A 25,382-nucleotide genomic window follows, 5' to 3' on the forward strand; every position below is an offset into this window, starting at 1 on the left:
ACTTTCCTCGTAATGGTCAACTTGTCATGAAAACTGCCTTTTTTAACTGCTGTCATTGCTCTTCGTCGTTCAACCGCTTTCGATTGAGTTCCTTGAATCGTGAAACGTGATAGGGTTGCTTTAATAACTGCTTTGATAACTGCACTTCTTAATAACCACAACGCTTTATGTTTGTTAAGACCTTGGGCGACTTGAAGGTTTGGGTGAGAATAGAGTAACAGCTCTTGGCAACTGTATGGCACTCCATTCACTCAGATTCTGGGCGACTTGCAAACTTGGGCAATGGCGTTACCTCGTTCTTGGGCCTCCATATTTGGGCCTTCACTTGATTTGTTTGATTGGACTTCGTTTTTTAGACTATCTGATTTGGAGATCCTCCAATTGGGCTTCACTCCTTGAGCCGTTCGATTTGGGCTGAATTTTTATGTGTCAACAATTACCCCCCAATATGGCAGAATTAATAATAATTATTAAATTTTGTCATATTCACTTTGTGTTTCCAGCAACATTCGAAATTCCCAAGAATTTCAATCATTGTTTTCTTTAGTAACTTGAAAAGGTGCGTCGTTTTGCAAACCCTTATAACCACCAAACACGCCATTTCACTGCACCATTAAATCACGCCTCAAATTTTTTGCGTCTTTCTCACGATTTACTGTTCATCTTTTGCTTCCCTGCTACGTAACCCTGAAAAATTTCGTTCCTTCTCAAATGGCTACTTCACAATCTCAAGCTGGCGACTCCTTTAGTTTTGATGACTTTCAGAAAATTCTGAGTCGCCCATACATAACTCCGAGTTTTCTCGCGCCCGCCGATGTCGAACGTAATGAGTTCTACTTGGGTCCTTTCTTCAACAATGCAGAGGCAGTTGAACAGGCGGCGGTGGGTCAGCTGTTTCCTTGCACTCAAGGCCCTCCATTTCTAAACTCTCTGCCGCTGGGGCCACTTCACGAAAGAGGTATTTGCACTTGGCCTAAATCTGATGTAGCTTTCCGTAGGTAGCATGCTCGCCTTGTGGGTCATGGTCCTACTAAGGCACTTTTTGATAGCGCTATTATTTCTAATTTGTTAGAAATCTCTATTCGCCCTCCTACTTTTGATTCAGCACTCTTTTCGATTGCTTTGAGTTTTTGGTCTTCCGAGTATAATACCTTTATTTTCCCTCTTGACCCCATGTCTATTACCTTAAGGGATGTTGGGGCCCTGGTGAATCTACCATCTTTGGGCGATACCATTTTTCCTGGTATCTTGGTTTTTGGTGGCGCTCCAAAGTTTGGTAAAAACTACACCGAATCTTATTCAAGCCTGCAAACCCTTCACAATCATTCGAGCGCTGAGCCTTCCCATACTGAGCGAGTGGCTTTCCTTCTAGTTTGGCTTTGTAAATATGTTTTGTGTGTGCCAAGCATAAAGCCCTCCCTGAGTTATTTACCTATAGCGCACGAATTGGCGCGTGGCAGGCCTTTGAATTTATGTTCTTTCTTTTTGGCTGCCCTTTATAGAGGCACGACCTCTCTTCAAACTCAATTGAAGAATGGTGCATCTCCCACTGGCAGTGGACCTCTTTGGTTCACTCAACTGTGGTCGAGATCCTATTTTCCATTGCTTGGTGCTCCATCAATTTCTCGCTCCTCTGCTAGCTGTTATGGGCTATCTATGGAGTTCTTGGCTCCTGTAAATATGTCCAGAAGGGATATTTTTTCATTCTTTTATTCTTTGGATTCAATCTCTTCCTTTTTTCCTTTTCCTCCTTTTTTGACTCCAAACTATGTACACCCCCCCTCCACTATAGACAGTGCGAGCACCTCCCTGCTTATTTGGATCCAGTTTTTAATCGGGAGAGAGCTATTTCATGATATTTTGACTGGGACCAATGCCAAGGCGGTGGTAGAAATTTATGCTCCCCAATTTTTTGCTCGCCAGCTTGGTTTCGGCCAAATTTGGCCTGTTCCTCCTTGCTATTCAAGGAACTTAATTGACCGTTTTCATACTATTAATAAGGCGGAGGCAAAGGCTATAAATGCTCGCAATCTTCTTTTAACCAGCCATTTTTCATTAGCCCCCTTCAATTCTAGCCACGCCATTCACCCTCTTTTTGAACAGCTCTGGCCGTCAGTAAAGCGCAGATTATTTGCGACTGACGCCAATCGTGCCTTTCATTCACTAGATCAGTCAAGCATTTTTTCCCCTCCTCCTGTTTTAGTCACTCCTTTGTCCGTTCGGAGTCCTTCTCCTTCTCGTCGCACTAAACAGTCTGCTCGTCCATCTTCTTCTCTCCCTGCCAAGTCTACTACAGCCAAGAGTGCCCCAAGCCGCAAACGGCCAGCCTCAGCATCTCCCATTCTGGAGGATGATGTTGATGATGATGATGATGCCCCTCTTATCGTCAGGAAGAAGGTAATTAAATTGGTTTACTCACAAGCATACTTTTCCATACTTGAAATTTTTCTGTGTGCTGATGATCTTTTGGACTTCTCAGAAAAGCTCAGCCTCTCCTTCAAAGGCTTTGGCATCGACAGCTCCTGCTCTATCATCCTCCGCTGAGGCTACTTCATCCAAACCGGTTGATGAGGGGGCTACGCTTAAACAGATATCTTCAATCCCAGAGTCCTCATCACAACCCATGGATGAACCACCTTTTTCCCAGGGCGTCAACCCCCCAAACATCGAAGCAGAAGGTAATTCAGTCTTTTGATGTCTTACCTTTGCTTGTGCTGTTGGTTTCTGATTTGTTGCTCTTGAGTTTTGCAGATACTCCTATGAGTCCGCCCGTTGTGGCAACATCTTCTCACTCAGACAAAGGGAAGTCCTCACGAATGGAGGAGTCATTGGTGGCAGATTTGGCTGAGGACATGCCATCTTCCACGATTGTTGATGAGGTAATCTTTGCTTCACTTTTATTTCTATCTTGTTCGTTGTAGTGAGAATCTTCAATATTAACAACTTTCTTTGCAGGATGCTGACAAGATTTTGCGTTCTATCCAACACTTGTTCGCTTCCTGGGGGTAAGTCCAGACGTCTCGCCCTACTCCATCTGATCGTCCTGCTACTTCTTCAGAGGAAGATTTGAAGTTCCTCAAGGAGTCGATATTTGAGTACGTGTCCTTTATGGATATGGACATTGGAAGGGCTAGTGCTGCCAGACACAAGGATAAACTTAAGCATCTGAATGCAAAGTTGGAGCAAGCACTGACGCTTCCGTCGCTCAAACTTTCTGCCGATTTTAAAACGACGTTGAAAGTTATCCACTCTGAGGTCCTTTCTTTGCTGGCCAAGAATGCTGAAGTACTCAATATTTTCGAGCCGTAGCTGAGAAAGAGTCTTTGCGTATGGAGATCAACAATTCTGAGGACGAGTAGAAAGAAATCTCTTCCGAAGTCATGGTTGAAGACTCTTTGATGGTTAATTTGGCTGCTCAGATGAAGGAACTTCAAGCCAAAATGGACGACTGCAGGGCGAGAATGGCTGCTAAAAAATGCAACGCCTCCCAGGGAATTGAGCGAACTAAGTCCTTGGTTGAGCAGTACAAGAAGTTGGAAGTTGATGATGATGTCGTGGTCGAATTGAACATCACTTCCTCTCGGCAGAACGAGGATTGGGAAAAACTTAGGGAACGAATTCGTTCAGTGTGGGGTGGACTGTAATTAAGACATATGATGCCTTTTTCTTTTGTAATTTGATTTTCCCTTTGTAACTTTGTTCATCATTAATGAACATTAACTTCTTGTGCATTTATTTGACGTTTATTTTTTTTAGTCGTCAATTCTTCAAGCATTTAACTGCTTCGTGCTAAAAATCTTGCCCATTTACTTTTGATATTTCCACCACTTTTCCTAAGATTTTGGGCTATTTAATTCCATTTACTAGGCAGAAATGTGGCTGTTCATATTCTGTCTCTTCATCTCCACCCCCTATAAATGCATGGATGCTTCGCATTTTCCATCTTCGATCTTCATCTTCATTTTCTTCTTCGAAACCAATTTACTGCCATTGTTTGGCACTCTGACAATCAATCCGATCCGAAACCTTCGCCTTTCTATAAAAATGGATTGTTTAATCCGTCCATTTTACTATTTGCCTTGATGTCACCTTTGGTATAGGAGGTATAGGAAATATTTTTTGGCCAGCAGCAAAGTTTTTACCATCGAAGTTCTTCCCATCGTCTCTTTGCCCTTTACAAGGAGTCGATGATAGAAGGCAATTTTTGGGATGTTTGCGGGCCATATTGCTTGCTGAGAGTGCTTCTCAGCCTCTTTGCCTGCCATTGCAGCGATGCATTTAGGAAGGTGGTGAGGCCAGTCCACCCTCTTACTCGACGATCCCACAATTGCAGCGATGCATTTAGGAAGGCGGTGTGAGGCTAGTCCACCCTCTTACTCAGCGATCAACCGGGAGATTAGCTTACTTTTAATTGTATTTTGTAGAGCATCAATTATTCGTATTTTTGCATTTTTGTAATGAACGTTTGACAATAAAGGACTTCATTTGAACCTATTTCGCTCTGACCTTGTTATCCTTTAATCGTTCAACATATTTTGATTATGCTCTTATCTGTTCACATTCCCATAAAGAAGGAACATATTTTTCAAATATTTGCCGTTAATGAATCTCACGTGCTTGGTGCCATCTAAATCTTCCAAGTGATACGCTCCATTGGGCAACACACTGTTTATTTTGTATGGTCCTTCCCAATTGGGCGACCACTTCCCGTACTTTGGATCCTTGTTATCCAAAGGGAGTATCGTCTTCCAAACTAGTTCACCTAGGCTGAACGATTTGGCTATGACTTTTTTATTATAAAATTTAGTCATTCTTTGTTTTTGAACTTGCAATCTATTTAAGATCGTCCAACTTTAATTCGTCTAACCCCAATAAATTTTGAACTAGTGATTCGGCATACTCATCATCATTCAACTTATGTTGCAAGCACACTCTAATCGATTGCACGTTGATTTCCATAGGTAAAACAGCCTCCTGCCCATAAACAAGTTGGAAAGGAGTAACTTCGGTACTTAACCGAGGTGATGTTCTATAAGCCCATAAGGTTTTGTTCAGACATTCGTGCCAATTTCTGACATTTTCATCTATCATTTTTCTGATGATATTTTTTAGAATCTTATTAGAAGATTCCGCTTGTCCGTTGGATTGAGCGTAGTATGGTGTGGAGTTTACTAATTTAACCTCAAACTCGCTCAAAAATTTGTTCACTTGATCTCCATTCAAAGATGTTCCGTGATCTACCATTAACGTTTGTGGAATTTCAAACCTATAAATAATGTGATCACGGATAAACTCTATAACATTCTTCTGGGTGATCTCTTTCAAAGGTACCGCCTCTACCCATTTGGTGAAATAGTCGGTTGCAAATATAACAAAAGTATGTTATTTGGACGATGGGGAATAAATTTTCCCTATTAGGTCTATTGCCCAACCCTTGAACGGCCAAGGTTTAATAATAGGTGCCATCTCTCGTGCTGGCGCCCTTTGTATTGGACCATGCTTTTGGCATGCTAAACAATTCTTTGAATACGGAACGCATAATTCTCCCATCTTTGACCAAAAATATCCACTCCTAATAATTAACCATCTTATCTTTTGGCCAGCTTGATGAGCTCCACATATCCCTTTGTGCACCTCGGCCATAATCGTTTTGGCTTATTGCAAACTTACACACTTTAGTAATACACCATCAGAGCGTTTCTCAAACAACTCTTCATCTATTAGTGTATAGTTCAGCAAACACAGCTTCATTTTCCTACTAATCCCTCCATTAGGTTCCTTAAGGAACCTTTTAATATCTGTTCTCCAATCCATTGCATTTCCATCTTGTATGCAGTGAAGTTCAATCTTTCTCGCCCTTCTTTGAGTCGCGGGCAATATGATTCCATACTCACAAGTAGACTTCCAATTCAAAACCTTTGAGTACCCTGAGGCCATTTGGGCTAACTCATTTGCCACGTCGTTATATATCCTATTAACGCATTGAAGTTCTACTTGATCGAATTCTTCTAATAATTCTTGGGCGATCTCATATTGACTTATAATGGAATCACTTTGGCATTTAAAATCACCGATCAATTGATGGATTACCAATTGAGAATCGCCCCTAACGATCACATTTCTTACTCCCATATCTATCATTAGTTCTAGGCCTACAATTAAGACTTCATATTCGGCCTGATCGTTGGTGCACATTCTGTCTAAAGTGAATGCGAATTTGTAGCAAATCCCTAAAGGATTAATCAATGCTACTCCTACTCCTGCACCTTTAGAGGTATTTGACCCATCGAAATACAACACCCAAGGTTTTAACTCGAACGAATTGATTTCTAGTTCGATTTCTTCAGGCATGTCAAGGCATGGATGATCGGCTAGAAAGTTAGCCAAAGCCTGATTTTTTACTGCCTTTTGAGGTATATATTGTATTTCGAATTCTGATAAAGCTAGTGTCCAAAGGCCTACCATTTGGTGTAAAATAGGGCGCGAGAACATATACTTAACTAAATTTACTTTAGAAATTAAATAAACGGTTACGGGCCGTAAATAAGCCCTTAATTTTGTACATGTGAAATACAATGCAAGACATAATTTTTTGATAGTAGAGTAATTATATTCACATTTCGTTAACCGCCTACTTAAGTAGTAAATTGCCCTTTCTTCACCAAATTGGTCTTCCTGTGCGACCATTCCAGCTATTGATTCTTTTTCAGCCGATACATACACTTTCATGCCGTCCTTGAATTGGTGACACCAACACTGGTGGATTTGATAGATATGTCTTCAGACTTTCAAAAGACTTTTGATGTTCTTCTTTCCAGACCAATTCTCCTGATTTTTCAGCTTTAAGAGCGCGCGAAAAGACTTTAGTTCGCCCTGCACAGTTAGAAATAAAGCGTCTTAAAAAGTTTACTTGGCCTAAGAACCTTTGCAATTCTTTTTTGTTGTTAGGTGGTTTGGCCTCTAAAATGGCCTTCGCTTTATTTTTATCAAGTTCAATCCCTCTCTTGTGTACTAAAAAATCAAGAAAATTCCCTGCATTAACACCAAATGCACACTTCAAGGGATTCAACTTTAGCTTGTATTGCTTCATTCGCTCAAACGAACATCTTAACTGTTCGAAATGGTCCTCTTCTTTAATGGACTTGACTACTATGTCATCTACATACACTTCAACAAACTTGCCTATCATATCATGAAAGATTAAATTCATTACCCGTTGATAAGTTGCCCCTGCATTTTTTAGGCCGAAAGACATAACCACACATTCAAAACATCTTAGAGACCCAGGGTATCTAAAGGCAGTTTTGTGTATGTCTTCTTCAGCTATATAAATTTGATTGTATCCTGAATACCCATCCATGAAAGAATACATGACATGTCCGGCAGTCGAGTCTACTAAAGAATCCACCGTGGGCATTGGATACTCATCTTTGGGTGTAGTTATGTTTAAATTCCTAAAGTCTATACACACCCTTAGTTTACCATTCTTTTTTAGTACTGGCACAATATTCAACAACCATTCAACATATCTGGCTGTTCTTATAAAACCTGCTTTCAATAATCGCTCAATCTCTTTTTTGATTTCAGGGAGTACATTGGGAGCAAAACGTTTAGGAGGCTGCCTATGAGGTTTAAAGTTAGGCTTAGTTGGTAACTTATGTTCCACCAAGTCTCTATCTAAACCAGGCATTTGTTCATATTCTCAAACAAAACAATCTTTATACTCTTTTAGCAAAGCGATTAATTTATTACTAACCTCTTAATCGAGTATCTGGCTAATGAATGTTGGACGATCTTCTCCTTCATTGCCAATATTTACTTTGATCAGAGGGTCTTGTGCTTGAGCGTATTCAGGTTTGGCGATCCGCATCACTTCGTCGTCCAGTTCCCTTGTAAGTACTTCCTCTTCTAAACAGTCCACCTTGTTGACTTCTCGGCCAATGCTTTGCTCTAACTCGAATACTGCCAGCTTGTCCTTCAGCGCTTTTAGGGTTGTCTCTTCCTTCGCCTTGTCATTGCATTCCTTATTGAAAGCCATCTGTCTGGCTTTGAAGGCCTGAATGTCGGCCATTTGCTTTCGTAACTTAGAATCCATTCAAGACTCTTTGATTATTCTTTTGCCAATTATTGGCTCTTCCAGGGCCACTATATTTGGCCTCATCTGTTTGAACATTTCAGTGAGTGCATCCACTGAGAATGGTTCTTCGCTTTGCGCGACAACCTGAGTTTCTTCCCCATCTTGTACTACCCTGACAGGTCCATAGTTTCCTTCGTGTATGAACTTTTCCACTGAATTTGCTTTTGCGACAAAAGGCCTATGATCGGCCTGTACCACCTCTACTTCGCCTTTGTTATTCCAAAAGATCAGGCATTGATGGAGTGATAAGGGTATACAGCGACTTCCGTGTATCCAATCTCTTTCTAGTAGCACATTGTAACTAGTAGGACCATCTATTACAAAGAAGACAGTAGTCCTAGTAGTCGTCCCTATAGTTATGTCCAACGGCATAACTCCCTTAGCTAAAGTTGCTCCTCCATTAAAGCTCATGAGGATGACTTCTGTAGGAATCATGTCACCCTCTGTCTTTGCAAACTTCCTCATCATCCTAGATGGAATGGTGTTTATAGCTGCTCTATTGTCGACAAGCACTTTTGCCACTGGGATGCCGTTAACTAGAGCTTTAACGTACAACGGCCTCAAGTGTTTAGTCAATTTCATGGCTGGTCGTTTAAAAATAACCTTTTCGGCGGCCTCTATTTTTACTTCCTGCTTGTTTTTTGTCGAATTATCCCCCTGTGATAAGTCAACGTGCAGTATATCACGCTGATCCTCTGTCTCCTGAACTTCCTTCCTACTTTTTTCTAATGCTTCCTCATCAGTTACCCAACCTGTGGGAGGGGGCATTATTCTTGGAGGTGATCCATACTTTTCAGAGCGAGACACTCTCTTCTTCCTTTTGGGTGTCCCATACAGTACGTAGAAATCGAAAGGAAGCCCAGATGGTTCCCCCAACAAGTCTACTTTGCGAACTCCCTCTTGATGTAGTTGCTTCAATAGAATATTGCGCGATACTCCTCTCTTTTTTCCTTCTGCTTCTAGGTCGATTTCTTCTTCAATGTCTGTCATCCTATCATTCTCTTCATCGTTGTAGGCCTCTCTAGAAGTCTGGCCTTCTTCACATACCAACACGCAAGCTTCTCCTTCATTGTCCTCCCTCTCTTCTTCTTTTTCTTTATTCTTGAATTCATTGGTCGGTAAGTAATTATTGGCCACGACAGGAGGCAACGTACCGAATTGAATAGTAAGGGGATGATCTGGATCTTCTCCATCCCTTTTGTCTCGCTCGAACTTTGATCTCCCACAAGAAGTTTCTGGCAATTCCTTCATAGATTCATCTGTACCGGTCTCTTCACTATTTTTGAGGACATTTTGATTGGCTACCTTGAGTAGTTTAGGCGCTTTAGGATGTGGCACTCTCTATTGCTGCCTCATCATCCGTCCATAGTTTCGTTAGAAACGCCTTTGTTGGGTTCTAGTCATCTCATCGAAGGGTATTGCCCTTCCTGCATTGTACTAGAATGAATGCCATACATTTGGCAGGCGAGGTTGCGACCTGAATGTTCTTCCATTATCTGCTGGCCTGAACTGCCTCTCAAAAGGCGGTCCTCTATAGAATGATGTACCTCGCCCTCTACCAGGTTGAGTGTTTGGAAAGAAGGTAGGGCGATGAGGATGCTGCCATATCCCTGGTTTCTCCATTTTGCTATTCATTTTTGTTTTACATCTTGCGCGCAGGATGTCTTCGTCCTTCTTTGGTTCTTTTCCCTTGATTCGTTCAAAGACGCTGGGATGTGGTCTAAGATCCTCTTCTCCATCATCTACGACCAACTTGAATTTTGGCAACTTGTTTTTGAATCCAGATGTCACCATGTTCACTCCAAGTGGCTGTGGAAAAGGATTTTTGTCCACTGCCATCTTCTTCTTATCATCGAACGTAATTCGTCCTGATTCAATGGCATCCTACAATACATGGCGAAAAACCAAGCAATTGTTAGTCAAATGTGCCATGCATTATGCCACTTACAATATTTTTTACCCTTAATTTGTTCAGGGTTTGGCAATTTGTACTTATCGCTCAACTTTATCTGCTTATCCCTATATAATTTATCAAATATAAGGTCAGCTTTATTTACGTCGAACGAGAACGTTCTAACCTTTATGTTTCCATCTTTTATGGGCTCATTTTTGCCCGATGGTCTAGGCTTAGCCATTATGGGACAAGTATACATATCTCCTTTGACCAATTCGGCCAAACACATTTCGGCCTGGTCGTATGACTCGTCACTGATGGTATGAACATCAAAATTTGGGTCTTTGTAATAAGCCCCTTTACTAGAATTTTTCATTTGTTCTTCCTCTCTTATCAGTCGTTCATACCTAATCACATTCGCACTCAACTGGAAAAGGTCAGGAATTCCTTGTCCTGAAATTTCTTTTTTAAATCAAAGTTTAAACAGCCCTGAGCGATTTTGACAAATTCTGTTTCGGGCAAAGGTACAAAACACTTGCTTTTCGCTATCTTGAACCTTTGGAGAAAACTTTCTGCCCATTCGTTTGGCATTTGACGTAGATTCGCCAAATCAGCCAAAATGACTTCAGACTCAGTTTTATAAAATTGAGCGTGAAATAACTATTCCAATTGTTGCCATGTTTCAACAGAGTTCGCTGGCAAGTTGATGAACCAGGAGAAAGCTACTCCTGTTAATGAACTAGGGAAAAGCCTCATTTTATGGTAATCGATTACATCACTACTTTACAATGTGAATCGCCCTATGTGTTCTAGAGTAGACACCTCTCCTAAACCGGTAAACAGTGAGAATTCTGGCACCTGCCCTCTAGGCCATGGGTATGCTTGGTTTACCCAATCAGGGTATGACTTTGTGTAAGTCGGCCTAATGACGGGACGCATCCCAAAAGCCATATGATCCTGTACGATTCCCATAATCTGATTCCTCAACATGACGTTGGGGTCATATGGAATTCCTACAGGTTGGTTAACCGGTTGATTTGCATGAGGCCTGATATTTGGTCCTTGATTGGCAACAAAATTACCATGATTAGGGCCATTACCATTAGCCTGAACATCTATTCCCTCATTAACACGTGGAATATTTTGTCCATTGTCTAGAACATTATCTCTTATATTTGGATTACCTCCCAAGTTAGACATACCACTACCATTGTTCTGGTTTGGCACTGCAGTACTCCCTTGGTTTGAAGTGGAAGGACCAGAAAGTGGTTCTACCCCTTGGTTCGGGCTTAGGACTAAGGGATTATGTCCCATAATTGTCCTAATTTGAAAGTGATTTGCAAGAGGTATAACCGGTTGACATATTTGGCCTACTAACTTATTCATTGTTTCGTTCAAAGTGTTTAGTTGTTTGATCATGTTGTCATAGTGTGCATTCCCATTTTGGGTAAATCTTTCCATATTATGAATATTTCGAAGATTTACCTGTTCAACAACGTCTTGTGTGAGTTCTTCAAGTAATGCACGCATGGTTCGAGGACTCAACTCCATCATTGGTTCGTAACGACTGTTACTGCTCTGATTCTGTCCATCTGTTCGTGGAGAGGCATGCTGCTCCTCATATCGCTTTATCACAGACTGAATTCCTCCCTGACTTGCTGCTTCCTTATCGGATCTCTGAGACATATTGTTTCACCTTTTGTACTTTCAACACCAAACACCACTATCCCACTGGGTGTGCCAAATTGTTTCGCGCGGGTTAGTCGCTAACAATTAAAAGGGATCAGGCGATTGTGTAGGGGACAAACCTCTTGAGACAAAGTCCCAAAAAGGGGTGTTCTTTTATTGGCGATAACTTTACAATTGGAAATTAAAAATAAAGTGCCTCAAAGGGGCCCAAACACACGAGTTATTGAAAAAAGTGTTTAAATCTAAGCTAAGGAAATTAAAATTACATGTTCTCTGTTCGAGAGTTTTTTGATTCGGTCCTTTACTCTATGTTTTTTCTCCCTTTTATACTTCATGGACCATCTCTTTGTGATCAACCGCCTAAAAACTGTTTGATCGTCCTATAACTGCCCACTTTCCTCGTAATGGCCAACTTGTCATGAAAACTGCCTTTTTTAACTGCTGCCATTACTCTTCGTCGTTCAACCGCTTTCGATTGAATTCCTTGAATCGTGGAACGTGATAGGGTTGCTTTAATAACTGCTTTGATAACTGCACTTCTTGATAACCACAACGCTTTATGTTTGTTAAGACCTTTGGCGAGTTGAAGGTTTGGGTGAGAATAGAGTAACAGCTCTGGGCGACTGTATGACACTCCATTCGCTTAGATTCTGGGCGACTTGCAAACTTGGGCGATGGCATTACCGCGTTCTTGGGCCTCCATATTTGGGTCTTCATCTTGATTTATTTGATTGGATTTCGTTTTTTGGGCTATCTGATTTGGGGATCCTCCAATTGGGCTTCACTCCTTGGGCCGTTCGATTTGGTTGAATTTTTATGTGTCAACAGTTACAGGCACCAAAAAGCAAGTCACAAGAAACCCTTCACTTAAAGGCCCAAAATTTTCTTGTGAATTGAAATTTTTTTCAGACTGGCTGCTCAAATAAATAGGAAGAAAATAAAATGCATGGAAATCATACAATTTCAAACATATCCATCCACATTAAGAAAAAAATTTATAGGAATATCACTTACTGCTCAATGACAGCACATACAGCAGAAGTTGTAGTGATCTCTTCCTAATTTCGAAAATTTGTACTGGATTACATTTTTCCTCTCTCTTTCCCGTCGTGCTTTTTATGTAGTGAAGATTTTTGTCCGATTTTGAAACCGCATTTCTGTCTAACTTCAATGCACACGCCTTTAGTTTGAACTGCGGGAGACTGGAGTGAATGAGACGAGAGAAGAAGAGGGATATCTCTGAGGCTTTGTCAGTTTATGTGGGGCCTACTGAGTTTAATATTGTTAAAAAAAAGGTTGAACCCACCCCGTCCGTCCCCTAGAGTTTTGTGAAGAAAGTAAATTGCGGGATGTGTCCCAACAGGATAGGAAATAACAGCTGCATGTACACCTACAAGAAGTCCAATTTCATGTCTCAAAAATCGAACCCCCCATATTGCGGCTGCCAGTAAGGCGTGACATAACTCACTCATGTCTTTTGTACCACTGGACTATGTCTCGAGAGCATAATATTGTTTGTTAGGGGTCAGGTGGTTTTAGCGTTATTTAATGAAGAGTTTTAAGGTTAAAGTTTCATACGAATCTAAATTCGAGGAGTGTTAGAGAATTAGGTGATTGTCTGACAATAGTTCAGTGAAGGCCCCGATTTGGCCGCCTTTATGGCCAAGAGTGGAATTTAAAAGGTAAAAAAAAAAAAAAGGGTTTGAACCTCAATTTTGAGGTCCCTCACCGTCCTGCCCCTAGAGCATTGTGAGGGAAGTAAATCAGGGGATGTACCCCAACAGATCAGGGAACAAGAGCTTACCCGTACACTAGTGCTCACAAAGAGTCTAATTCCATATCTCAGGAATCGAACCCTCACACTGCGACTGTCAGTAAAGTTGAGACTACCTCACTTTTGTCATTTGCACCACTGGATTATGCTCCAGAGATGCCAAGAATGGAATTAAGATAAGAGTTTATCCTTGAATTAGTTCTAGAAGGGGAAAAAAAGAAGAAGAAGAAGAAGAAGGTAGAGCCGAAATTTTAATTGAAAATATAAAAGGTGATTATTTGTTGACTTAAATGAAAAGGCTATGTCAAGATTTTATTTTACACGACATTAATGACATTATTGTTTATCTGTTTACAAGTATCATATAAAGTGCGCGTATTTGTTATACTATTTTCTGGAAAAAAAAATGTTGAGTCGAGATGGTAATTGAAAAGACAAAAAGTTATCATTTGTCGACTTTTGAGGAAAAAGCTAGATTGATTTTATTTACTAGTTTTCCGACATAAATAAAGCTAGTGTTAAATAATTTACAAGTGTTGATATATATATATATATATATTTCTAGGGAAAATGAGTTGACTTGTTAATTGATAATGAAAAAAATCTGGATAAGTTTTTGGCTTTTATTTATTTATTTATTTATTTCTAGGGAAAATGAGTTGACTTGTTAATTGAAAATGAAAAAAATCTGGATAAGTTTTTGGCTTTTATTTATTTATTTCTAGGGAAAATGAGTTGACTTGTTAATTGAAAATGAAAAAAATCTGGATAAGTTTTTGGCTCCCGAGTTAAAGCTAGGTCAGAACTTTATTTACTAATAAGTAATATCTCAAACAAATATAAATGAGAATCATATTGTACCGTTTACAACTGTTATACAAGAGCACATTGAAAGAACTTTTTAGGTACTTTTTTATGGGGCTACTACACGTATATTGAGTCTTACAACTCGATGTACAACCCCTTCATATGGGGTAGGGCCCGTGCATTGATTGGACGTGGGCCTCTCTCTTCGTGTGAGGAGAGTGTACACTGAGTCCTAAGCTTTTCCCTATTTTTTGTAATGAGCTTCAAAAATAATGTTTTTAAATGGGGCTAGACATCCTATTATATTTTTAAAAGAATTAAATAGTATAAATAAGCTTAATAAAATGAATTATGTTTGGCAAAACTTAAATTTTAATTTTAGTTAGTCAAACTTATATTTTATCCACACATTTTGTCGGAAATATATCTACTGCTCACTTATTATAAACATATTTCGTAAAACTCATGATTCATAAACGCTTAAAAACAATATTAAATAAGCAATATTAATATCAATATTTCAATTAATCTAAGACAAGAACCACATAATCTTTCTATATATTGTAGAAATTACATTTTATATATCTTCTCTCGAAATTCTATTCTTAACTACTTCCATATATTTGAATTTGTTTTTTGTTGTTCATTTACAGTGTAAATCAATGTCAAACACTTATTTGGATGGTCATAATCAGTCAAAACCATTATCCAAAATTTATTGGCATCAATATTTGTTATTGATTAAAAAAATTATAATAACATGGAAATAAGTATTTATGACACCAATTTCAAAATAGAAATAATGTTTTTTTCTTTAAACGGGTAAAATCAAACTAAATATAGATTGATGTTATAATCGAGACTTCATGGCGTTGTATTAAATACGTGTATTGAATCTGTATTTTGTTTATTGTTTCTATAAAAAATTGAGTTGAGATAATAATTGAATTTGTTAAAATTTGATTAATTGTTGGGTTCACAAACAAGAGATAGATTGAAATTTCATTTATTAGCGTCATGACATAAATGAGACTACTGTTGAACAGTTTAGAGGTGTCGTGTAAAGTGTGGTTAGTGTAATATTTGTATTAATTCAATTATTTCTAAGAACTTGAGGTGAGATGATAATGGAAAAGACAAAAGTGATCACTTGTCGACTTTTGAATAAAAGTTAGATCGAATTTTTATTTACTAGTGTCCCCGACATAAATGAGGCTATTGTTTAATAATTTACAAGTGTTGTATAAAGCACACGTAATAGAATATTTGCATTTGTTCGATGTGATCATTATCAGCTTTTGGGTAAAAATTGGAACGGACTTTATTTACTAACATTACAACACGACATAAATGAGAACTATGTTGAATTATTAACCAGGTTTACGAGCAAAAGCTAGATCGAGATTTTATTTATTGGCAACATAAATGAGAGTACTGTTGAACAACTTACAGGTGTCGTATAAAGTAAATATAACTAAAATCTTTGTATTCAATCGACTAGCTCTAGGAAAAGTGAGTCGAGATGTTAATTGAAAAAATAAAAAGCGATCAATTGTCAATTTTTCGAGCAAAAGCTAAATTAAAATTGTATTTATTAGCTTCAGGATTTATTACTTGGACAATTAAAAATTACGTTTCCAAAATGGTGATAGACAGGCTATTAAATCTTTAAAAATATTAAATAGTTTAAGGTAAATTTATTAAAATGAAATATGTTAATGACTTCTCGTTATTACAGTCGATCAAATGTAGAGGCCTCATAATTTGTCCGTAGACATAAGATTTTATAAATCTTATACTGAAATTCTATTCTTAATTGCATTTTTTAAATTTATCTTTTCTTTAAGGTCAAATTAACTATGGACTAATGCTCTGCATAAAACTTTCCCCCTGTTTAATACGAATTAAAATTAAAATTTAGATTTTAATTTAAGTCAAAGTCAATAATTAATTTTAATCACATATTTTATAAAATCCGCAACTTTTCAACCACACATTTTATAAATTTTTATCAAAATCTACTAAAAATATTGTTGGGTGTTTTTATACCCAATAAATCCGAGCGATGATTTAAAACAATTGTTGGATTATTTATCAACACCATGGACTTGGCTCGACCCGAAAATGAACTATACTTTTGGATAGTTCTTTGGTTAGTTGGACTATTTAGTGATTAATATGAAGTTGTCTATTAGTCCATTAGTTTAGGTTAATTGGTAGCCCACTTAGTGAATTATCGACTCAATTGGAGTAACCTAAACTAGCCCTATATATGCCATCTTCTTGTAGTTGTTTTCTTGATGGTGGGCATGTGTGTGTTGAGACAGGGAAGAGCCGAAAGACAGAGACGGGCGAGAGAGGTGAGCGTGTAACCGGCTTGGTGGTTGTTGAAGTGAGTCCACCATTGTTGCCTCTTTTTCTTCCCATTACAACTACCATCCATTTTCCTTTATGGGGTTTGAGAGAGTTTGAGGCAGTCCAAAGTACAGTGGAAGTTTTGGGTCTAGTCGAGGTAAATCGGTATTCATTTGATTATTTTCTAAGTTCGAAATCAAGATTTATTGAGGGATTTCCTCGACAAATGGTATTAGAGCTTGTGTTGTTGATAAATCTGTGATTTTTGGAACTAAAAACGGACTAGAAGTGGTCAAAAATGAATCTGAAAATCAAAGACAAAGCTGTCTAGTTTTGAAAAATTATATATGGATTTGTTTTAGCGTTTCTAGCAAAACCAAAAAGAGTTTGGAAAAACGGACACCACCGATGGACTATACAGGCGGAGAAGAAGCTGGAAGGGTAACACATCGTCGGAATCACTGGCGACAATGGTGCCAAAAGACAGAATGTTGCCGGAGATGAGACGGACTTGCGGTATTGTCAGATTTCAATTTTGAGCAATGCAGTGAAAGTTGGACAATTTTGCCCTTGGACGTTCGCGTGCTGGGTGCTATTTTTGTGTTACTGCGATTGCTGGTAACTTTAGGATGAATAGCGATAGTCCTAAAATGGAGAATTCACATGTCTCAATATTTACGAACCTTTAAACGTGGTCCGCTCGGTATCGTGTTCTTTGCCTTTTATTATTGCTGTTAAAAATTATTGTTATGGTAATTATTCATTTTTCACATTAGAAGTCATCCCGTGAGGTGACGTTAGGTTTGATGTTACCGTGAAGGGGTAACCATTACATGTTGCTAAATCTTGGATTTATATGTTAATTATTTGCCTTAAATTTTGTGTGAATTTGTTACCAATTTTTTTTACATTGTTAGAATTGCATGTGACCTTAGGAAAGTTTGTTGGGCTATTTTCTGTGAATTATGTCTGTACTTTGCTTATGATCATTGTTTGGTATTGAAGGCAAATGTAGGTCTAAAATAAATGCGAAAAATAAAATATATTTTAACTATGGTAAAATTTGGACATGGTGAAAAAGAGTGTCCTGGAAATGATAATAAAAGTAAAGATAAGGGAAAGGTAAGGCAAATGTGGCTTTAGGGTTGAGTGATGACTTTAGTGAGGTTTATCGAGAGAGTAAACCTGGTTTCTGCATTGCATCTGCGTGTAATCTTTTCTGTATCTATGTGATCACTTAATTCTGTAGTAATGTTGATATGTTATACTTTCAATATGTTTGATATGTGTAATTGCATGAATTAGAGTGATTTATTGCTTTGTGTAATGTGTGTTGCATGCATAGTGAGTTGAGATTTGTAGCGTACTATGTTTGCTCTGTGAATGGTGCGAGAGTGTGGTAGTAAGAAAAAAGATGGGTAGTCGTTTTATTCTTTATCTTTGTGAGTCTGTATGGTTTGTGAGATTAGGTGAGGCCGTCATGTTAGGGTTATTTTCTTTCTCTTTATGAGTCTCATCTGTGAGTGTAGTGAAGTAACCAATTCTTTCTTCGATTTTCTCTATGAGTGCCATCTTCACCATTTCCTTTGTGGATTCTTTGAGCATTGGTGATTGGAATAACCTTGGGGTATGTGGGTCAATTTAAATTGAGCCCTAACCTTTGTGGTTGTCGAAAGGTATTGATTTGCCGTAGTGAGCTTGTGATGCACTAGCAGTTTGTTGTATGTCTTTTGGTAAGGTGGAGTATAGATGTCTAAAGGTGCATTAGTGATATGTATGGGGATAAGGATTCCAACATTTGGATCATGAGTGGAGAGGTGATTAAATGTTGGAATCCTTTATCCGTAAAAAGACCATGTACAGGTGGAGTATGAGAAAGAGACTTCTATTAGGTGGAGACTCATTATCCACGTAGGTTGGAAGGAGTGATGTGGTGATAGAGTATTATTCCACGGAGTTGGGATCTAATGTGACCTACCAGTTAGACATGAGTTAAGTGATCAGTCTAGTGAGCATGCTGGGTGATGAGAAGAGATATGTGTTCTTGAAGTGTGAGCAACACGGAATGTAATAGGATAAGTGTGGTCAGATCTTTTTCGTGGGGTCATTTATGCATTTGTTGCATATGTGTTTGACCTTGTGTTTGATTAACTTGGTGTTAATCTGTGGCTCTGTGTGAACGTGTTTTTTTAAAAGATCTATGTGTGTTATCCTATATTATATCGTCATCACATGTTTATTTGCTCTTGATTGTTAATCGTGAATATTTATTTTTACTTGGGTGTTTTTGATCTTAGCTCTGGTGAGTACATGGAACAGGTATGATATGTGTTTCAAGTTGAAAATACGAGACAAGGTCTCTAATACCAATGTTATTGGTTACCTTGATTATGGAAGTATAAACTTTGTATTTTGATTGCTTGTAAATTTATTGGGCATCAAGGTGAATATTTGTTAGGTTTTTTAATACCCAGTAAATCTGGATGATGATTTAAAATAGTTGTCGGATTATTTATCGACACCATGGACTTGACTCGAATCGAAAACGAACTACACTTTTGGATGACTCGGGTTGGGGTTGGATGGTTCTTTGGTTAGTTGGACCATTTAATGATTAATATGAAATTGAATAGTAGCTCATTAGTTTAGGTTAATTGAGAGAGCTTGAGGCAATTCAAAGTGCGGTGGAAAGTTTTGGGTTGAGCTGAGATAAACCGGCATTCGTTTGATTGTTTTTTAGCCCAAAATAAAGATTTATCGAGGGATTTCCACGACAAATTTAATTTTAATCCCACCAGACATGGGCTAACATCATTTAGAATTATTATAGAGTTTAGATTTTGTCAAATCTTCTCTTAAATCCCTATTCCTAATTGGAAGTATTTGAATTTAACTTGAGTTTATTGTTAAATTTGGTGTAGATAGTCAATCAATCCAACTCTTTTTATTGTTTTAGAAGTGGGCACAATCTAATTTGATCCGATTCTAAGGAGTAGAACCAATAATCATTGATTAACTTGTTATTGGAACACTCGCATCCAATTTTAATTATGGAATTGAACTAAAACCAAACTATTCGATTCGGTTCCGTACCATAAATAGATATTTCAATTTTCTCAAAATTCCAACGGCTATTTTTATTCTCTTAATTTCTTAAACAACGTAACAATCTAAAAAGCAAAGGTTCTATCTTAATAAAATGAATATATCGTACAAGTATAAAAAATATATATGATCAACAATTCGTCTAATAAAGTCATTCACTAATATATGTGGACTTAAAAACTTAAAAGTGAGTAATAACATACGCAAAATTCCTTTAAATCCCATTGATTTCTTTCTTTAAACCATCAAATCTATATTTTGCACTCGTTTGATTCTCATTTTTTTTTTAAATTCAAATTTTCAAAATTCATTTTTAACCACATGTTTTTCAATTAAATAATATTATACGCAAATCAAGAAAATTCTTTAATTTTTAACTATATATTCTCCATTAATCTATTATTCAAAATGCATTATTTACCCCTAAATAAGAATCAAACAAGGGTTTAAAGCTCAATAGCAACGAAAAAACATATGAGAAAGTTTAGTAGCAACTCAAAGCGATTTTAAAATTCAATCGAAATTGATAAACATTTGAAAATGTTCAATCACAATGGTATACAAAATCGAAATTGATAAACATTTGAAAATGTTCAATCACAATGGTATACGTAACCCTATGTGTGTCAGTATTCTACATCTATTTGAATTATGTTATATTGTATAGGCTATTATTGTATTTTTAAGGGTGTGTTTGAGCTTCATTCTTTTTGAATAATATATTTTGGAACAATAGATTAATGAAAAATATGTGGTTAAAAAAAAATTTTTTATTTACGTGTAATATTATTTTAATGAAGAATATGTGGTTGAAAAGAAGAGAGGGAAAAATATATTTTAGAAAAAATGAGAATCAAACTCCCCTTAAATTTTATACACTTTTGAGTTTTCGTAAATATCAAAATTTTTAAAATAAATTTAATGTCTTGTTCAGTAGAGAGTTTTTTCCAACTCATTTTCAAATCACTCATTCTCCCAATAAAATCATTTTGTAGGTGGATTCATAATTTTTCCTATTTTGCCCTCGTTTGGCCCTCATATTTTCCAAATTTTAATGTTTGGAATAGTTTTTTGAAGAATGTGTAGTTGAAAAAGAACGAAAAGTTTTCGATGTGTAATATTATTTTATGAAAGATTGTGTGATTGAAAATAAGATTGAGAAAAAACATAAAAGAGAGGGGGCCAAACAGGTAATAAGAATATCATTAAAAATCAATCTCCATCTTAATAAATGTATACGTGTTATAAAGCACTTTGTGTTGAAATCCTAATTTTGAAGAATGTAACAATTCTAAAACAAAAAATTTCACCAAATAGATAACTCATTCTTTCTTGAGTACACCAAAAAAGAATGTAACAATTCTAAAACAAAAATTTCACCAAATATCTAACTTATTCTTTCTTAGGCAAACCTAAAGTCGATTCCCTTAAAATTTATAGAAGTACCGAACCAAACCTAAGAATTTGAGGGTGCGGTTGGTTTGCCGTTTTCGGGCCATTTTCCATTTTCCGTTTTTGAAAATGCGTTTGGTCCGTCGTTTTCAAAAACGCATTTTTGAAAATGGGTTAAAATTTATAACTGAAAACGCAAAACGACTTTTTATCATTTTAAGCGTTTTCAGTTATAAATTGCCAAAACGCGAAAAACTAAAAATTGTTTTGAAAATGAAAATGAAAACCAACCACTACCTTAGAGGGTGTTTGGTAGGAATTTTTATGTGAAAATGCATTTTTGAATAGTAAATTGATGGGAAATGTGTGGTTGAAAAATAAGAAAAAGTTTTTGATTTGCGTATAATATTATTTTAATAAAGAATATGTGGTTAAAAAGAAGAGAGAGAAAAATGCATTTTGATAAAAATGGGTGCCAAACAGGGCCTTAGATGTTTAGAAACCACTTTTTATAATCATTTAAAATCGGGTCAAACTAATTTTATCTGAAGCTTTTACGATACGATAATATATACCTAAAGTTGTTGTGGAAGTCACCAGCAAATTGGTTCCATGGTCTAGTGGTCAGGACATTGGACTCTGAATCCAGTAACCCGAGTTCAAATCTCGGTGGAACCTTTCTTTTCGTTATTTTCTTCATTTTGTCTTTTACATTGTACTATAACACTTCCTTTCTTTTTCCTATTTAGTTCTTTTCCTGTACAAATATGATTTAGCCCTTTCCAAAATTATTATTATTATTTTTTTATATACTCATTTTCAATTACACATTCATACCATAAAATATTCTGCACGTAAATTCAAAATATTTTTTTACATTTTAACCATAAATTCACTATTCAAAATTTTATTTTTGTCAAATAATGATTATCAAACGGGGTCTAAATATAAATATTAAACAATATTGTAATCAATTTGCAATTAGGGGATTATATTTTTAAACAGTAGTTAATTTATACACATTAAGCCCATGTTTGACAACTATTATTTCAAAAATCTTTATTTTATATATTTATTTTCAACTATACATTCACACAATAAATTATTCTGTACGTAAATTCAAAATCTTTTCCTACGTTTTAACTAGACCATCTCAAAAAATTCACCATTCAAAACATTATTTTGAACAAATAATGACCATCAAACACGTGCAAATATAGCTTTTTTTGAATAGTTAGTCTATTACCAATTTACAAATTAATCAAAGGGCTTAAATCTTTCTGTAGAATTAGAGTATACGGTACCATTTGATTGTTTCCAAATGTCAAAATATTAAAGCAAATAGGTGGGCATTAATGAAATATAGGATAAAAGCATGACACTTCATACTACATGATAATCGGTAATAATCTTATACAGTTTAACGAGCCAAACAGATTCACACATTACAAAGTCATATAAAATTCCATATAGCTTATCAAAGAAGCAAAATTTTCACACTGAGCCCCCGTTTGAACCATATTATTGTAAAAATGAGAATGAAAAATATAGATATTATGGTCCCACACAAAAGATAAAAAAATTAAATATGGTGACCTGATGTGATAAATAACGAACATATTTTTCATTTTAATGAGGAAATAATGGAACTCAAACATGCCTGAATGTGGAATTTGGGGAGCTATATATCAGCAATGCAGAAAGGATAGCAAAATTCCTTGTCATGGAAATTTCGACTTGCGTGAAAGACAACGTTTTGAGCATTGTATTGAAGAGGGGTTCGGTGAAATAGACATGTATGTAAAGATGCAAACTACCTGCACCTGAACGAAAAAACCTATGAAGCTTCAATATTTCCTTGACAATCCTCGAGATCAACTCATAATTGGCCGAAGAATCGTAATGAGCCAAGTTTGAACATAACTTCTCTGAGGTAACAATTTTTTTTCTAAACAAGTTTGAACAAGTTTAGATAAAATCTGTTACATGCTAAAATTTAACTAACTGCCCAAGCTCGCCTCAAATTCGTCGTTAAAGATCGGCTAAAAGGATAAACGATTGAGCTTGAGTAGTTTTACAGGTTATTATAGTATTAATCTAAGCCGACTTACCTCAAAATAATCTGAGAGCTCGCGTCGAGGACTACCGTATACGTGCACACGAGAAATCAACTAATCAAGGGAAAGGCAGCAAAATCTGATTTTAATTAAAATTATGTTTTGACTGATATTGGGACGCAATTTTTGAATATTTTGAATTAAAAAAAAAAAAAAATTGTTCCAAACATTGGGGGATCTCTCGAGCCTCTTAAGACGCATTCATATCATTAAATTTATTATGAACAAGAGGTCAATTAATTACCCTTGGAAGAGAATATCAAACTCTAGTAAGACTTGAAGATCAATTATATCGAGAAATTGAAAAATTCAATCTTGGAATTGAAGATCAATATCTTTTATGTTTTTTCATGATACGGGGGACGGTTTTTTATAATTTTTCTTGTAATTTATATAAAATCATGTTATGCTAAATCCTTTTTGTATTGGATGAGATTAACCTTATTGTTTATTTTGTGCTTATTTGAGCCCCATTTTTATGTTAAAATGAACTTTGTAATAGTTGTCTTTGGAGAATATATAGTGAAACAGTATTTAAAATTTTTGAATTTACGTGCAAAATATTTTGTTGGAAGAATTTATGGCCGAAAATAAGTTATTAGAAAAGTGAATTCTTCGATAATGGGTCTAAAACAAGGACTTGTTTTAATTCGAGACTAGTAGTTTAATTAGTTTTTATGTTTCTTGATTAATCTTGCATTATTTTATTGTGTAGCTAACAATTAGATAATTAGTTGCATGTTGTAGTACTGAAAAACTCACATTAAATTTAGAATGCGGCAAGATTAACACACGAACAATAGATGTTGAAAATACCAATATCGCACACACAATTAGATAAATAATTTGAAATTTAGAGCTCGTTTGAACCATATTATAATGAGAATGAGAATGAGAATGAGAATGAGAATGAGAAATAGAGTCGTTATGGATCCACACCAGAGATAAAAATTCAAAAATGGTGACTTGATGTGATGGATAACGGTCATATTTTTCATTTTAATGAGGTAAAAATAAGGCTCAAACAGGGGATTAATATATTCTAAGCATTCGAATTTAGAATAGGAATATGATCATATCGTATTAGAAAAAATTTAATTTATCTTGAAAAAGAAAATCATATATCATAGCTGTATGATTGTCAATAATGCATGGATAAGACTGGATTACATAATCAAGAATTGAAGTAGACAGTAATAGATGAATTTGAAATTCAATACAGTTATCCATAATTTGATAAAAGTAAATACTTTTTACATGATTTTTAGAATAATTCCAAATCATAATCTCTTATGTGCTATATATATTTCGAATTCAATACAAAACTAGTATACTTAAACTGAAATTTATTCATTGTAAGACGATACACGTTATTTATCACCTATTAGTTATTAATGATCCTGTATACTTGTGGATTTCCCTCGATCATCACACCTACCTATTTTTTAAATGCATCATTTATAGGTGTCATATTATATCCAATGACACAAAAACTTCTAAATTTAACGCGTCTCTTGCCAACTTTGAGTATAAAAATAAGATAAATTTATTAAGAACAAATGAAAATTAATTAGTCTATCATCAACGTCAATAATTAATTTTAACCATACATTTTATGGATCTCCCAATTTTTTAATCACTCATTTAATAAACTTTTATCAAAATATACTAAAAATCTAATTTTAATCCATACGATTTTTCTATCATCCAAACAATAAAATATGATTCATCTCTAGTTGAAAATATCGGATGCTAGAAATAATTACTTCAAGTAATCTATAAATAAATCAATAAATTACTAATTTGTTGAAAATTAGTGACTTCTTTAAAATAAAATTTTTTGGGACCACAACATTATTATTTTATAAAAATTTTAATGTATTGAGATTTTAAAAAGGATAATAGAGACTCGATAGTCATAAAACCTTTAAGATGTGAGAATCGTACGGGTGAGATATTATGGCACTACGTTGTGGACTAGAATGCAAGAGTTTCTCACCGCCCAAATTACTTTGCGGCCTTCGTAAACAATCTGCCACGTGTCTCATCACTGCTTCACACCACGTGTCAACTCCTAATTAGTTACCTGTTATTATGGCACCGTTTTGTCTA

At 36.1% G+C, this 25,382-nt stretch overlaps 1 non-coding gene across 1 annotated transcript; it reads left to right on the forward strand.

Moving 5' to 3' along the window:
- The first annotated feature begins 21,759 nt into the window (after positions 1-21,759).
- Positions 21,760-21,831, forward strand: TRNAQ-CUG. Its single transcript has one exon. It is a non-coding gene; the product is annotated as a tRNA-Gln (tRNA).
- Positions 21,832-25,382: the final 3,551 nt, after the last annotated feature.

The sequence above is a fragment of the Olea europaea genome, chromosome 18 (assembly GCF_002742605.1).
Source record: "Olea europaea var. sylvestris chromosome 18, O_europaea_v1, whole genome shotgun sequence".
Classification (NCBI taxonomy): Eukaryota; Viridiplantae; Streptophyta; class Magnoliopsida; order Lamiales; family Oleaceae; genus Olea; species Olea europaea.